The sequence below is a fragment of the Eucalyptus grandis genome, chromosome 8, assembly GCF_016545825.1.
Source record: "Eucalyptus grandis isolate ANBG69807.140 chromosome 8, ASM1654582v1, whole genome shotgun sequence".
Taxonomy (NCBI): Eukaryota; Viridiplantae; Streptophyta; class Magnoliopsida; order Myrtales; family Myrtaceae; genus Eucalyptus; species Eucalyptus grandis.
The window spans coordinates 63088544-63106663 of record NC_052619.1 but is presented as its reverse complement, the minus strand read 5'-3'; the positions used below and the strand labels follow the sequence as shown (position 1 = coordinate 63106663).

Here is an 18120-nt window from a genome sequence, read left to right as displayed (position 1 = left end):
AGACGATGAAGTATGTCCAGATTAATAGTAGCATTGAGTTTTGCTCCAAACTGTTAAGTACCTAAAAGGGGAAGGGCATCATAACAAGACACCACACTAGTGTTGATGAACTATAACATATTGTAGAGTTGATTGGCGGAACATTAGCAGAGACGACCTATAAATGATATCTAATGCTAGTTTAACTACGAAGCTCCTGATAGATGTGCTTAGCACAACGAGTTACCTAGTGAATCGATCTCCATCAACCACAATTAGATGCCGGACCTAAGAAACTCTAGTCAAGTATCGTTAGTGATTATTTTGTCTCTTAGAATATTTGGTTGCTTATGTCTTGACCAAGTGAGCAAAGGTAAGCTTGACGGGTGAGCAAGAAAATGCACTTTATACATGAACCTGCATTTTTTTTGTCAAAAGGAAAGAAAAAATAAAAACATAATTTATCATGCGAACTTAAACCTCCTCAAGCTATTATTATCCAGACTTAATTCGATGGTGCACTACCAAAGGTGCACTATGTTTATCGACCGAATTTTCAATGATAGTCTCTTGTTTTTCTATATTTAACCCAAAAGTAACATTGCCATGGGCCTCTACTATTGTGATTGTGAAGCTACGCATGAGGATGTTTTAGGTCTCTGAGCAAATAATTAATCTGTCATCTAATAAATCCAGTTATGCACTGATTGCGTGAAATCTACTTGTTGCATCTGAGCTACACGCATAAACAAAATTGAAGTGAAGCATGGGCAAAAAAAGGATAGAAGGTAAGACATGAAAGAGCATTTAGAATTTACTTACTTGCTGGCCTTCTAAAAGCAGAAATGAATGTCAACTTCACATCCCTCACAGAATGCAAGAAATGCCTGGATTTACATGGGAAGAACGAATGTTAATTATTATCTTTACTGGAAGACACAAGGAAAAACTTAAACATAATAGATGGTCCTGAATGTGACTCCAATGGCATTACTGCAATTAGGCGGACTCACTTTATGGAAATGGAGATAAGTTTGAAAGTGAAGTCATATATTCAAGAAATTTCAGCCGCATTTATGACCCAAATGAATATAATCAATAACAAATAAGGTCAAATACCTTCAACTCTTTGATAGCAAAAGTCATGTCTATAGGGTTGCTGCTATGAGCATACTGCCCAAACTCTTACACAGGATCTATCCACAGCTGAGAGTGCAGCAAAGAGTCGTTCTCTGCAACCAGCATCTACGCCAGATATTCTTCTCCATATTCAGTCTAACAGAGTAAAACTAGCGTCTACCTTTGGTAGGATCAATCTAGCTTCGAAACTCAATGGCTTTCCCACTAACTTCACTTGCAGCATCAGAAGGCATGGAGCTGTATTCATTTGCAACGAGAGTAATTTCCTGAAGGATGAACGAAAATTTGCAAGCAAGTTCAGATGATGAGGCCTCCCTGCAATATTTTCTGGGGCATCATCTCATATCTAGAGATAATTGTTGTACATTGGGGTCCACATTGCAAGCTATCCAGTATGTTTTCTCAATGCCTACATACATATGACAAGAACTTGGTTTAAACCTCATCACATATGCATGAACAAAAACTCACAGTTGGCGAGGTGAGATGAACAAGTACTTCTGCATGGTGCAGCTTCTTATCAAATTACTGCAGGTTTGATAGGCACCAGCCTCTGATTCTATTGCAGTTAGAAAACATAGTGAATGATATGTAGTTAGCATGATTGAGTCAAAAGACTTAAAATGTTAAGTGGCCAACAAAAAGACAGAGTTCACACTGCTTTTGCATGATGAGAAATTAGCAAAGCTAATCCCAGAGGACTCATATGACCTAATTTAGTAATGCTCATCACAGCATTCTGTAGTCATTTTCTCTCAGTGAAAATGTCAGTTCCCAGACTTCATGCTTTCAGTTATTGAGTGTCGCAAAACTCCATATGATGCCATCAAAGTAACTAGACAGACCAGGAAAGCATTACCAAGACAGAATAACACCACCCATAGAAGGTTATCCATTGGGTTTTTTCCTATGGTTTCACCATTCGACATTGAACCACCTTATCTACGAGTACCCCCGATAGTGCTCCTGTCTACAGCAGTGAATTGCCTCTTACAATATAAAGACTTTGAATCACCTTATCAACAGTATTAATTTATTTCAGTGGACTTTAGATTTGCGCACGCCAAGTTCTAACCATCGTCCACAGGACCAATCGCGCCCTAAGTTAACAAACTCCTGCCTCAAATCCACCGCCGAAAGCTCCACGCGCTCGGCAATCGGTGGAAGGACTCTCAGAATTTCTCAATCGGACACTGCATCGAGTGAAACGAGCCAACACCTAACACGGCATCATAGCATCTAAACTACTAAGGGCGTGCATGGAAACACTCCAAAAAAGTGTTTCCGGCACACTTTTGTACGGAAAGTGTTCCCGAACAAAAAGGAACAAAACACGTTTGGTTGCGTTTTTTGTTCTTTTTTTTTTTTGTTTCTGAACAAAATAGAAACAGAAAAAAGAAACAAAAAAAGTTGTTTCTCCATAAAAGAAACACTTCGGAAGAAACAAAAGAACAAAAACGCTCTCTTCTCTCTCTTCTTCTTCTTTCTTTCTTTTCTTTTTTTTTTTTCTTTTTTTCTTTGGCCGGTCGCCGGCCTCGGCCATGGCCGGCGACCGGCCGTCGAGGCTCGGCCTCGCCCCATCCGGCGACGCCGAGCGTCGCCGCCCCGGCGAGGCTCGGCATCGCCGGCGCGGGCGAGGCCGAGCGGCCGCCGGCCCCGGCGAGGCTCGGGCTCGCCGGATCTGGCGAGCCCGAGCTCGCCCGCCAAGGCGAGGCTCGGCGTGGCCCGCGCCGGCGACGCCGAGCCTCGCCTTGGCCGGGCGAGCTCGGGCTCGCCCGATCCGGCGAGGCTCGGCCTCGCCATGGCTGGGCGAGCTCGAGCTCGCCCGATCCGGCGAGCCCGAGCCTCGCTGGGGCCGGCGACGCCGGCTCGCCGGATCTAGGCGAGCCCGAGCTCGCCTGCCAAGGCGAGGCCGAGCCTCGCCCGCCAAGGCGAGGCCGAGCCTCGCCCAACCACGGCTGGCTCGGCCTCGCCGTGGCCGGCGAGCCTCGTCGTGGCCGGGCGAGCCGCCGCCCCGTCGGCCGGTCGCGGAGGCCGGTGACCGGCCGGAAAAAAAAAAATAAAAAGAAAGGAAAAATAAAAATAATAAAAATGTTTAAAAAATTAAAAGAAACAAAAAAATAATAAAATTTAACCAAACGTGTTTCTGTTCATTTTTTATTCCCGGACCAAACGTTACCAAACGCGTTCTTTTGTTCAAAAATTGTTCTCCGGAACAGAAACACTTTTTTTTGTTTCTGTTCCCAGGAACAAAAAAAGCACAGAAATAAATCCATGCGCACCCTAAGCATCTCTCAGCAGGGCACACGGAGAAGCAACTGCTGTAGCTATTTCACTCGACGTGGATTTCAGGTGAATGACCTGGGAAGGAGAAGCTTGGATGGCGAGGTCGCTGCCGACGCGGAAGAGGCAGGCGACGGAGCGAGCCAAGGTCTTCAAGGCGCTGCCGCTAAGGGTGAACTCCAATTTCGAGGATACTTCGCTTCCCCCTCTCTCTCTTTCTCTCTCGATTTGGATTAGAAATTGAAAAGTTACGTTGATTTTTCTCGCTAAAGAAGGAAGGCAGGAGCGGAACGAGTACAGGAGTAGGAAAAACAAATTAAACTTCCTAACAAGAATGCACAATAACTAAGCCAAAAAAAGGACAAAAGAACAAACATACACCACGGCCAACGGGTTAGAATACTCACACCATTGACCTCCAAGGTTAAACTCGACTGCGGAGGACGTCAATGGAGATGATTCGATTAAGTTTTTATTAATTAAGAGTTCTATCTTCTTTTATTTTATCAGGAAAATCAAATCCTTGTAATTCATTTCCTGCAACCTCACTTCTATAAAATATAGTAGCATTCGAAGTGCATATTTCTAGATCCATGACATAAATATGAAAAACCACACGTTGGATGTCCATGCAGTGAGCTTTTTATATTAATATGAAAAATCTATTCCATCTCCATAGAGGTTCATGGAGTGAGCCTTTCATATTTATATGAAAAACCTATTCTATTTTCATCGGACTCCCCTATATCAAATAAATAAATAAAAGACTAATCATCATGGTGAGCTTCTCAAAAGTGCATCAAGCAATATCGAGGTGCGAGGTCAATGTTCATAGTTAATGTCTCTAAAGAATTTTTTTTAAGTTAAGTCCATTTACATTCTCATTTCACCACCAGTCAATAAAATCTAGATATCATTTTAATTATTGAGATAATTTTTAATGAGGGATAGTTGTATAATAACAAAAAGGACAAAAAAATAAATAGATAAATAATAAGCAATTAAAAAAAAAACCATAGAGAGAGCAATTCGGATTCTTTTGTAAAAGGCGTAACTAGACCTTTTAAACCAACCCATCTCACAGGGCCCAGATCAGTTAACGGCTCATAAAACTATAATCTCAATCCATGCTTCAAACACGTTAAGGTGGCTCATTCACAAAAACTCACCCATTAGAATATTTTGGGAAATGAGTGGGCTTTTCTTATTAAAAAACTCAGAAAATCCAATTGATATGATACTGCTAGTGTCAATGTCAGCAACGTCGACGTCATTCAACTTTGCTAACATTTTATGCTGACGTTGGACTTGTCAGTATCATATCAATTGGATTTCTGAGTTTTTTAATAAGAGAAGCCCAACCCAGGGAATTGTTTATAGTCAAGGTCTGCGACAGCCCCACCGTGTTCTCATTTTTAGCCAAGCAAGGAAGAGATTAGCGAGGCAAAGTTGAAGGTTAATGGCGAACAACAATCCAGCTGATCACGGTAGTTGGAGGTAAGCTTCGTCCACCTCAAACGTATCTTAACCAGCCCAGGCTCCGTCTGTAAGTTAGAGGACTGCAAGTAAAATAATGCCAAAATCTTGATATTCTTTTCTGTTCTTATCTTTGATCACGTTCGCTGTGTATATTCCATTACGCATGAATGCTGTTTAAGGAACCGGCCCTCTAAGTAAATCAGGTGAACTTGTTGATGCCTTCTGAACTCGTACTGTTGTTCCATAGTTAAGAGCCCAATGGGGGGTCTTTCACTTGTCAGTAGAAATGGATTGTTCTTTGCTTTAGATTGTGAGAACTAGATCACAACACCGAGTAGATTGTGAGAATTCGATCACAACACCACTTTGTACATCCAGATTTTTTCCTCTACTTTTTTCTTTTCGTTGATCGAGGCTCGAGACAGGTTTTGTTCTCGATGTTTATGACTCTCAAAGAGCAGAAATGGGCTCTTCTCAGAACAGAGCATGTACTTAAAGCCATATCTGGTGGGGATGTAAAATGGCCCGTTTCTCGCATTTCCTGGATTACGGTAGTTATGTCGTACCACCCGGATTTTGTCTTTTTTTATTTTGCTAATTGATCCAAGTTTTTGTTCTCGCTGTTCATATGACTAGACTCTAACAACAGAGCATGTTGGCTCGTGCTCATATCAGGGTATATTCAGTGGGTGTAAATCTGTCAGAAAAGTACGAATGCCTCTTGTAGTCATCACCCCTTTTTCTGTGCGAATGGGTAAATTTTAGTGATATCCATTCGATAATTGAATACGGTAGGACTCACACCAGGAATAATTCCTCTCGAGTATCCATACCATAAAAACAGCAGGTGAGTTTGTCTGAAAAAAGTGAAATTTATATTAACTATCATGTCTTTTCTGAATATCAAGAGGTTGGAAAGAAGGTGAGTGTGGAGGACTGTGAATGCTTTCTTCATTTCCTTTCATGAAAAAGAACTTCCTATCTCTTATCATGTTTTTACGTGTATATTGTTTCATTAGGAAAAAATCTGTACTCTTAATGTAAATTAGGTGAATCCGTCTTTTTTAATGTTTCATTCTAAAACCATGGTACAAGTATGAGTTGCTCATATGTTCATTTGTTTATCTATCAATATGCTTATTCTTGATCCTTATTGCTTGAGCTTCTGTAAAAGATGATTATCTAACAAGCGATTTGCTGATTTTTATTTCAAGGAACGTGTTAGATCATGTGGCTCAAGTTAACGAAGATCTTGATTCCCTTGAGAATGCTTTGCGTCAGCTCATCAGGGACAGGCATACCTCTATAGGTCCAGCCGACATTTCCAATGCGCCAAGCATTATGCTTATTTGTGAAGCAATCAAAATCATTCGGCAAAAATTAATCCTGAGGATGGGAAGACAAGATATTGATCCAAGTTTTCGACTTGCCTTTGCTGTGATCACCGTTGCTCTTGGATGTGTCACGTGCAGTCTCTTGATGTGCGTCCTACTTGGCGACTTGCCTTGGCCGATTTTTGTTGGCTGCGTTCTAATGTTGGTAGCCACGTTTGTGTTCATCGCCAACTGAGGATTGATTGAGGCGATGGTTTGTCTTGTTTAAATGTATTTGAGTTGCTTGGTAACCTTCTAATGCTGGGTCGGATGTGAACCTCGTGTTATATTATTACCTTGAACACCCTTTGCATAACATAGTAGAATAAATGATGATTAGAATTTGTTATGGTGCAAAGTCCTCTCCATCTAAGAGTATTTTGAGCTATTTTAAACATATCTTGGAAAGTTTCCACCAGCCCCTTCCCTATAAGGAAGCTTTAATCCTTTTGCTGGAGTGCCAGTTTCAGTTTAAATTCTAAGTGCATTTAGGTCCATCAATTCCACTTTGGATCGAGTTGCATTGGTAAGATAAAGCTTATGGAGTTGCATTACCAGTAAACAAAACTAAGAAATGGTGAATTAGAGAAACAGGGCAAATTTTTCCTTTGGGACTGAGAAAATAGTGGAAATGAGAGTATATAAAAAAGAATCGCACACCCTCATTTAGTATTCTTTCATTTCGGATTCACGTGTTGTTAGTTTGATATAGTTTTTTTTTTTTTTTTTTGGGTAAGGGTAAGATCTTGTTAGTTTGATATAGTTTATAGCTTCTTTCTCATATAATTTTCATCACTACCGTTGTGCTTTTGAGATTGATTTAACAAAATTATTTGATAATTTCATCATTCATCAATCACAATGTCACTAGTTAATCATCCATGGTCCATGGCCGAACAACAATGATGGTCATGTGTGCATTTTTATGTATTTTATTGCATTACATGATAATAAATGAGGAATCAAACCGATTGTTATATATGATCTTAAATTCATGTAAGAAATTGCTTTATTCCCCTATAATAAAAAGAATTCGCACATGCGTATGTAGAATATATTTAACTTATTGTAAGATTAAACTCGACGCTAGTAAGTAAGATAATTAGAGGATTATATCTTAACTATTTTTAAATTACAATTTTGTCCATTTTATCGTAGTATATCACTATGACATATCTGAAAAACAGACATAAGCATTACTTAAAGATTTTATTATAAAAGTTGAAATCCTCGTTAGATTTGTTTGTATGCAGTAGTAATTAACCGGCACTAACTCTATGGATAATCGATTACATTAACATGTGCCATAAATATAATTTATCTAGTATGGGCCTAATTGTTCTTAACGTTCCCATGAAGCAGGGGCTTTTGGGCCTGGACCGGCCCGCTGTATCAAGGATCGGATCTGTTGCAGGTCATAGGCGACTCGGATTTAAGCTCCGACCCATTTAAAATCCATAATCCACGTTCACGCCTTGTCGCTTCTCTCACCCGGTGCCGCTGCATTGCTCTCAATCCTCCTCCGGCTGAATTCGGGCAATTCTTCATCCCTCTGCGTACGAAGTTTACTCCGGACTGCGAAGTTTCATGGGGGTTTTTCCTTTTTCCTTTTGCATATGATCAACTTGATAAATGATTTTTTTTTTTTTTGTGATCGAGGAACCGCCAGAGATCATCCTTCGGGGTTCACACGAAAGGTGCATTTAACTGGTAATCTCGTATATCTTGCTTTTGAAGGGATCATTGTGTTGTCAAAATGCAGAAAGATCTTGGTGAATTATAGAACTTAAAAGACTTCAATTAGTTAGCCGGTTCTCACTAGTGCCTTTGCTTTAAGACAGCGGTGATGGAAGGAGTGAAAAGGGAGAGTTCCCAAGTTCCAACACCACAGATCGAGCACGTCCCAAGCTCAAAATGTGTGCAAATTAGAAGTCTTCGTAGTTCGATCATCTATCAAATAGAGAGTATATAATCTGTATCCACATCCGTTCGTACTTGGAAGACGATTGGTGCAACTTTGGAAATCCACTTATCTAGATATAGCCTGTATCTATCAAAATAGATACATTTATAAGAAATTAAGTGATGAAAATGAGATTATATAAAATCTATATAACTTGAAATTGATTTTAAAAAATCAGATAAGAGAGAAGTTCATTAGCTTTAATTTGTTATTTTGTTGTTCAACAACTTTTGTTCTCAATCTTACAATTCAAATAGATTTAACTATGGATTGGAAGATATGACGTTTAGTTTTCACTTAGCAAATTTGAAGAAAATATCAATTGAAAAATATAACATCGAATAAAGAAATCCATATACTTCTAAAAAAATAAAAGTTGAAATTCTGATGAATCTAAATGTATACAAACTCTTCTTTTCTGATCTTTCTATTGTGCGAGTACCAAAAATTTCTATTATAGGTCTTTTTCAGCAAGATTTGATGTCTAAACTTTCAGCCACATTTCGTATGTCTGGTTTAACAAGTATTCTTACTATGCCCGCTTGATAACAAGCCCGGATAACATTATGCCAAAATTGGTGACATTGATTAAAAAAACAAAAAAGAATAAAAAACAAATGTCAGAATGTGTTTATTAATAAACACATGTCCAACATATAAATCAATACATGTGAAGGGCGCTTACAATATATGTCGGCATAAAGTACATATCACATAAGTAGTTCATAGTATTACAAGCAACAATTGGTCGTTGTAATGCACATTATATTTATTTGACGTCAAAATCCAATAACACGAATAATGAGAAAATGATACATGACTTGCTCCTAAGAAGCCTTGACCTAGTAACATTGTTTTATGGTCTTTAGAATTCCCTTTCCTATTCCGGTCCGACAATGAGGACGCTGCCTGCCCTTCTCCTGCCGTGGAAGGACTTCAGCCTGTGGTGTGGTCCAACCCATGGGCGGAGTCGCCCTCATCTACCCCATCGCTCAGTGCTCCCTGCTGCTTCGCTGGGCTTTACCCGTCCCCGACATGGACACGGGCTTACAGGCCAAGATGGTACGATCAAAAGGGATAGAGGTTGGGCCGGGGCTCTGCGCTCTTTCTTTCTGTGTGGGACGATGCCGGGGGGAGCAATTGTCACTAAATGATTACCCTTAAGTATTACTTTCAAGAATTTAGTCCATTTGGACTAGGAGAAGAGTTACAACACTAGGCCAAATTCTCTTCCGTAAAATATTAATTCCAGAATAAATGGGCAATAGTCATGAGTATGAATAAAAGCTATGATACTTAAGAATAATCATATTAGAATCACATGTGTGAGTTTTCATCTTTGATAACTTCTTTAAATTGTGTCAACTAGCATATATTTTTTTGTTGGTCAAAAGAAATACTGATGCATTAGATTAAGTAGTCTTAGAACACAACGATAATTTACAGTCTGAAACTAAAATATTCCCGAGAGATAGAGGGGGTATCTCGCACCCAATTTAGAGGAAGTTTCTTTACGCGATGTGTGCGTACCAGCCAATCAGCAGCTTGGTTTGCCTCCCGGGGACAATAGGTTACTGATACGTTTTGGCACAAAAGAAGCTCTTGTCGGCATCGTTGAATTATGTCTCGTAAATTCCACGGTATCTCGGCCCGGCCCATGACAAAATCCACCACCGCTAAACTGTCGCTTTCACAAGTAAAGTGAATTGCTTGACTTCGTGCCTCTTGCACGTGAGACGACATCCAGTTCGTGATAAAGTGTAACCCGTGTAAAAGGGCTTCCGCTTCTACTTGTACCAACGAAGAAACCCTAGCTTCCGCTGCAAAACCGTCGACGACACACCCCTCTTTATCCCTAGCGATTCCGGCAACAGAACAAAGGAATTCTCCTGGTACCCATGATGCATCCATGTTCAATTTCAACTCATAATTTCCCGGTGGTGTCCAATCCTCCGGTAAGTGTTGAGTTGTGGTTTGGTTTGGGTTTTTCGTCGTTCCTCTACTGAAGGCTAAATTCTGGGTTTGTGCGAGATCGAGAACATCCGCCGGGTTTGGGGTTTTTTCTCTGAAGATCCGTGAGTTTTGAGCCTTCCATATCTGCCATAGAACCCCTGCGATGAACTCTCGCTCAGGTAATTTCCTTCGTGAGTCGAATACTACGAGAAGCCACTGATCGAGCCTTTTGATTTGTTTCATCATATTCGTTCCCTATAGCCTGTTGTGTTTCCAGATCTCTTTAGTCCACCTGCAAAATAGGAAAAGATGTTCGGTGGTTTCAACTTGCGTGTAATACATCTGACATAAAGGATCTGGGCTGATCTTTTTTTTGTAGAGATTCTCCCTTGTGGGAATGGCATTTTGACAAATGCTCTAGATAAAGGTTCGGATTTTCGGTGGGACAGAGAGACTCCAGATTTGTGTCCATAAAGTTCGTGGGGGCTGGTAAGAACAAGAAGCTTTCTGTGAGTTTAGTTTGGTGATCGATGCATGGGATCTGTTATATCCACTCTTCACCGTGAATTCACCTTTGCAGTTTCCTGTCCATATTCTGTTGTCGGTTTTGGGGTCTTTACTCAAGGGAATAGCTAGAATCTTGTTTGCTATTTTCTCCTCAAAATACTGATGAATAAGGGTCTGCTTCCATGTTCGGGAATCTTCATTAATCAAACCTTCCACCATAGTTGGTTCTGCTTGGTTTACTGGTCCCCCTGTTAACTCCTGTGATAACCATTTATCCTCCCTGATTTTGATTGATTTGCCATCCCTGACTAACCATTTGATATTTGGTTTAATAGAATCTCGCCCCAATAGCATACTTTGCCAGCCCCAAGATGATCGCTGGCCCTTCTGTGCATTCCATATATCTCCATGAGGAAAGTATACGCCCTTTAAAACTTTACTCCATAATGCATCCGGGGAAGTGTGTAACCACCAGACTTGTTTACCAAGCATTGCACAGTTGAAGGTAATTAAGTCTTTGAAACCCATCCCTCCTTCATCCTTTCTTTTCTTCAGAACTTCCCAGTTCTTCCAATGGATTCCTTTCTTTGTATCTCCTTTCTGCCACCAGAATGAAGCTATTCGCCTTTCAATTGCTCTGCAGATGGACACTGGTAGCTTAAAGATCGACATGGCATAGGTTGGTATGGCCTGCACCACACTCTTAATCAAGACTTCCTTTCCTGCTTTGGTGAGTAATTTTTCCTTCCAACCCTCCAGCTTTGAGTTTACTCTGGTTAGTATCCATGCAAATAATTCTTTTTTAGATTGTCCCAATTCTGTAGGGATACCTAAGTATTTTCCTATTTTGTCAAAAACAGGCACTCTCAGCTCTTGAGCCATGTTCCTCTTAAGTGGTAAGGGACAATTCTTACTAAAATAAACGCCTGACTTGTTTAAGTTAACAGCTTGCCCCATTGCGTAACAATACTGGTTAATTGTAAGTGTCAGATTCTGACATTCCTTTAAAGTGCCATCCATGAAGAAAATAACATCATCCGCAAACATAAGGTGAGAGAGCTTAGGACAAGACCTATTGAGCCGTATACCTTGTATGCTGCCTTCCGCTACTGCTTTTTGCATCAACCAAGTTAACACATTTGTGATTAAGATGAATAAATAAGGTGACAGGGGATCTCCTTGCCTTAGACCTCTGGATGGACTGAAAAACGGGGTAGGTTCTCCATTGAGCTTAACACTGAAGGTCACTGTTGTGATGCATTGCATTATTAGAGCCACCCATTTCTCAGAAAAACCCATTTTCAGCATGCAATCCCGAACAAAATCCCATTCAATTCTGTCATATGCTTTCTGCATATCTAATTTGAGTACTGCCTGATGTTTTTTCTTTCTTTTGGTGATGCGCAACTGGTGTAGCACTTCCTGCACAATTAGGATGTTATCCTGTATCTGTCGCCCCTGAACAAAGGCACTCTGTTCAGGTTCGATTATCTCTGGTAGCCACTTCTTCAGTCTATTTGCAAGTAGTTTTGAGATAATTTTATAACTGAAATTGCAAAGACTGATAGGTCTAAACTGACAAATTGTCTCAGAATTTTTCACTTTGGGAATCAAGGCAATATATGTTTGATTTAAATGAGGATCCAAAACACCTGTGTTGAAGAAACTCTGCACCATATGGAATATGTCAGTCTGAATAATATCCCAATCATTTTGATAGAACATGCCATTGAACCCATCGAGACCAGGCGCTTTCAAGGCTCCCAATTGAAAAACTGCTGTTTTAATTTCCTCCATCGTGGGAGTAGCCACCAGGGATGCATTTATACGATCATCAATAGGAGAGTGGCATTGGCATAAGACTGGTTGATAATTTCGTTCCCCTGCTGTTTTATATAAATTGCTGGAATAATCTTTGATATGATTTCTGATTTCTCCTGGATCTCGACACCATCTGTTATCTTCCACTTGTAGCATTGTAATATGGTGGATGATGCTTTGAACTGTTGTGGCATGAAAGAAACGTGTATTTTTGTCTCCCCACTGTAACCATTTAATTCGCGACCTCAATCCCCAATATTGTTCCTCCTGCTTCCTTAGTGTGTCTATCTGGTGGATGATGCTTTTCACTTCCTTTCTGCTTGTATGCTGTTATGGCTGATTGGTTATTGCTGTTAGGGCCTGAGTTAACTCTTTTATCCTATTGGGTGCATGAGCAAACTTTTTTTTGACTCCATTGTGTCAATTTTTTTGCTGTCTCCTGAAGTTTGTCTGAAAAAGTGGCCTGGGGAAAGGCTGTATGGGTCCATGCATGGTGAATAACATCATGATATTCTTCATTTTCTAACCAGAAAGCCTCGATTTTAAATTCTCTTCTTCTTTTCCTGCGTGCAGGGTATAGCCTCAGAACAAGAGGGCTGTGGTCCGAGCCTATTGCTGGAAGTGCATGGATTTCTGCATCATGAAAGATTACTCGCCATTCCAAGGTACATAACACCCTATCCAGTCTTTTTTTAACAAGATCCTCCCCTTCTCTGTTGTTTGCCCACGTAAATGCACATCCTTGGCTATCCATGTCCATCAGAGATAACTCATTAAGCATATCTCTAAAAGCTGCTATTATTTTATTATCGGCTTCTCTTTTCCCAACCTTCTCCCATACATATAAAATCTCATTAAAATCCCCCATGCATATCCATGGATTGGAACTGTGAGGTTTCAATGTCTTCAGTTGCTGCCATAATTGTATCCTCTTGCCAAAATTTGTGGACGCGTGAATAAAAGTAATATGCATGACTATTTTCCTGGCTGGATCAGTGCATTTGACATCAATAAATTGTTTTGAACTGCTTTGCACTTGCAATGTTACTTCCTCATTCCACATTAACGCCAATCCCCCTGCTATACCCGTTGGGTTTTCTAAAAATAAGTGCTGAAATTGAAGTTTCCTGCATATACTTTCCATCATCGTTGCTTTGTTTTTAGTCTCCATTAGAAAAACTATACTAGGCCTTTCAAGAGCAATTAATGCTCTTAGCTCTTGGATTGTCAGGGAGTTGCCCAGCCCCTGACAATTCCAGCTAATGATTTTCATGTCGTCTTTGGTGGCTTATTAGGGGTATCCACCAAAGCCCAATTTGTTCCATCCTTGAGCAACTTCACTGGAGTCTCCGTCATGCCTGAATCATCAATGAGAAGAGGTATAGGTTCAGGTAAGCATTTATGCTTCTTAGCTTTCTGCACCTTCATGTTCTTTTTGCTACTCTTTCCTATTTTCAGAGAGTTCTGTATGGGAGTGTCTGAGCAAATGATCTGTTTTCCATGATCTTTAATTACCTACTGATTTGTAATAGGGACTTCCATTATCTCCGGCTCTATGGAACTTTCTGCTCTTTTTTTACTGCATGCTTCAAGACGCATTTCTGGACATTTCTCTCGTATGGTTAGAGCCTGCTCTCTACCTGGAGAAGGTGCTACAGGTATGGTTTCTTCTACTATAATGTCTTCTTCGATGTTTCCATAAAAAAGTCTCCTAATAAGGGCTATGATCACTGACTTCTGCTTTCAGCCATGGTCCATAGGAGCCAATTTTGTCGACTGCCCATGGTGATTCTGCATAAGGGATTTCTGAACAATCTTGTGCGTAGTGGCCTATTCTTCCACAGGAGTAACAATAATGGGGTAATCTCTCGTATTTAAATTCTACCCACAGCCATTTATTGCCGATATCCAAAATGGTTCCTGCTTTCAGAGGAATAGATAAGTCTACTTCCACTCTGACTCTTCCTCCTTTTTGCCGCAGGTTTCCCATGGTTTCGAGCTGTATTTCCTAGACCTGGCCTAGCTTTTTCCCCGAATCATGGTAAACTGTTTCAACCCTCCAACCAGGGGGAATACCTCCAATTCTTACCTAGAAAGCTGCTCTAGAGAAATCATAACAGTGTTCTGTAATTTCAGGCTCGCACTGTTTCAGTACAAGCAAATTGCTGGAGTAAGACCAAGGTGCAGATTTCAGGATTCTATCATTTTCCGCCTCTGATTGAAATACAAAGGTAAAGAGACTTGTTTCTTTTTTAGCACATTCTACTGCTTCTGTTTTCCATGCTTTCTTCATAGTTGTGAAGAATGCAGGAAAATTGACATTAGGTTTAGAGTATAGTTTACCCAAAATTGTTATGTTGCATTCATCTCTTTTTTGCAAGGATATTTCCGGGTTTACTTCAACCACATCTTCCTCAGACCATAGATGTCCTAATCGTTTACATAATGCTGCTACCCGCAACTCATTTTCTTCTTTACTATCCATGCTATCTGACTAGGTTAGAGAGCATAAGAAACTAGAAAGAACATTAAATATTTCTGTATTCTGCTTAAATTCCTCTTGGACATTTTTTCCAAGCATCTTGCTGACAGAAAACTCAACACTATTTTTAGTAGATATCCTCGTCAAAGCTGGACCCATACGCTGATTAGACCCTTTTCACAGAACATCTACAATGATTTTCTTCCAGAAGTGCAGACCAAAGTTGTACTCACACCACCCACAACTATGCCAGAGGTCTAGAACCAGATTCGTATTCACACTAATGGCTACTGCGTGGATCCCAAGCGATACTTCAAAACACCATTAGCTCCGCCAACATGTAGAAAAAGGAAGAGAGATCCAACCTTGATTTGAGCCTCATAAGCCAAAGCTCCTGCCGACCGACCGAAGCTACTGTTCTATTTAAAGAAGAGAAAACCACCGCACTCAGCGTAAGCACGAAACATTTTTTAGGGTTTTTGTTTTTTGTGAATCATTGTGTAACAGGGACGCAAAAACGGGAAAGAGTATCGAGATTTAGACGAGGTCTAGGGTTTGTGGAGAAGACATCGCTACCAGAGGATAGAGAGAGACTCGCATACACGAGAGAGAACGAGAGAGATCTTTCGTGTCAACTAGCATATTCATTGGGCCCTTATTGACCAATTTCTGCCTGCATTTGGAAGGATATATCTGAAATTGGGATCAGAAGTCGGGTAAGGACTAATTAGTCGTAAGATGAAGTACGAGAACCAAAATTAAACATCGACAATAATATGGGGAACATTTTGTAATATCTTTTGCATAATTACTTTTTCATTCCATATTAAAGCCGCTTGCATACCTCCGTTAGCATATTCCCTTGGTCGGTCATTGAAATTTTTCCTAAAATGATAATTGGCGAATATTTTATGGACCCTATCTATCACAAGATAAAGTATGATGACCAAAATTAAATAGCGGCAATAATACAAAGATCGTTTTTGTAATTTATCCTGGATCTATATTCCAATAAGTTTATGCTTTCGTCATCTCAATGATCATTACTAATTTTTTATTTGATGTAAAACATTTGTCTATTCATTAATAGTAAACTCGCAAGTCACACGACTAGCTTTCTCTTTCAATTCAGAATACTCAAGCTATTTCGAGTTACACTAATGTGATAATTTGTAAGTAAATATTTATATAAATCTATCTAGATATTATAAATAAAAAAAATTGTTGCCGCCAAAAATAGTTGTAACCCTAGGTCCAAATTTTATGTTCCCAACTCAAAGATTAATTTTGCCAGACAAGTTTTACCACGGTATCTAAGAATGACATGTGCTCGGGGAATGTTGTCAAACCGGAATGGGTATAAATGATGATGATGTTTCCAATCCTTTGTGGTGCAAAACAAAATTGAGAAACGATGCAAAAGAATATGCACCTGACTAAGCAATCATCTTACATTGAGATTCCTTATAATTTAACTCATCCATCCTTGTAATAGGTTCTGGAAAACCGACGCAGCTGAACCTTCTTTGGATGAGAGACATGGGAATATGCAACAGCAAGGTGTAGGATGATATGCCCACAACTCAAAAGTTCATAATATCTTTTTGGGAAAAGGCCCAAACAATTTAGAACCAAAGAGATAACAGTATGCCACTAACAATATTCAAATATGTCGAATGCAAGAGCACAAGATGGAAAAGTCACAAAGTCACGTACGACAAGAGAGCTTCTAGACGGTCCAAACCACAATCAATTCGCGCTTTAGGGACCCTCTCGGGGCATGTAAACTTTAAATTCTACGAATCGATTTGTGTGACCGTAGTTGGTTCCGTTACTGACAGAAAGAGTAATTGAGTGCAACCCTCCCATTTTCCGGAAACAATAGACTCTTGGTGGCGGCGTGAATATTTCGGGGCCCAAGACGCGAGTTGAATTGCCAACAGTCAATCCTAGCAGATCGAAACGCCAGACCCATTTTTCTCCAAGTCCATTTATAGTCAAAGCATAGCTCACTCAACATCTTTTTTTTTTTTTTTTTTGGGTAATTGCTCAGCCATATGAAGGGAAAATTCAAATTATCCTAACCCTATTATACAACTATTTCAGTTCTAAATTTTTTAATTTTGTCAACTTAGTCCTTAATTTGATAACAACTTACTAATTCAGTCATAAACCTTTTGATTGTGCTAATTTAATCATAAGTTTTTAAATGATTTTGACAAAGTAGTCTTTGGCAACTCAATTAGCAACAATCGTCTTACGTCACGCGATTAATATTAACATGGACAAATTTTTATTTTTATTTTTAAATTTCAATTTTTGTAATTAATCTTTATTGATTTTTTCATTTCTTTTTTTCCCTCTTTTTACATAAAGCTAGTGGGCCGCAAAGCCCTCGTTGGCTGTGGGCGTGGGCGAGGGTCATAACCTTTGCTGTGGATGGAAAGCACATCACAAGCCGTCACCCAAGGCCCAACGAGGACCATCAACTCTTGCTTAGTGGCAGCAGAGGTCTCTGATAGGGCCGCTAGCCTTGTGTAAAAAGAGAGAAGAAAATAAAAGATTGAGGACAATAAAAAATGGATTTTTTTAAAGTTTAAAATTATCTACATTAGAACCGATCATGTCACATAGAACAAGAGGCGCTAAGTAGGCTACTACATCAGTAATATCCAGCTAAAATTAGTTGGAAAGATTAATTTCACAATTTGTTAAAAGCTTTAGGCCTAGTTTGGTAATTCATCAAAATTTTAGAATTAAATTAACATAATTTGAAAGATTTATGGTTGAATTGCCAAAATTGAAAAATGAAGAGTTTTTTGGACATGCTAAAAAACCAACGATGTTTGAAATGATTTGATGGAAAGCACTCTCTCCCACAACTAATTATGGTGTTTTTCATGTTGATCGACACTCCACCGATGAAGAGACCTTCCTTTAGGGTACTTTTACAAAGAAATGACAGCAACAGGGTGGCCCTAATGTTGCATATGGGGTTAGAATCTTATCATAGAACCGTTGGAAGATTGAAGTTGGCTTATTTGATGGGGCAATTTCTCCAAGAGAGGACAAAAGAGAAGCAAGAAGACGAGTTCAAACAAACATAAGAGGGACTTTAGCGATATAATATCCAACAGTAG

General features: G+C 39.7%; 1 pseudogene; it reads right to left on the bottom strand.

Annotated features, from left to right (window-relative positions):
* Positions 1-11634, bottom strand: part of LOC104415582 — a 106458-nt pseudogene extending 94824 nt beyond the window's left edge.
* Positions 11635-18120: the final 6486 nt, after the last annotated feature.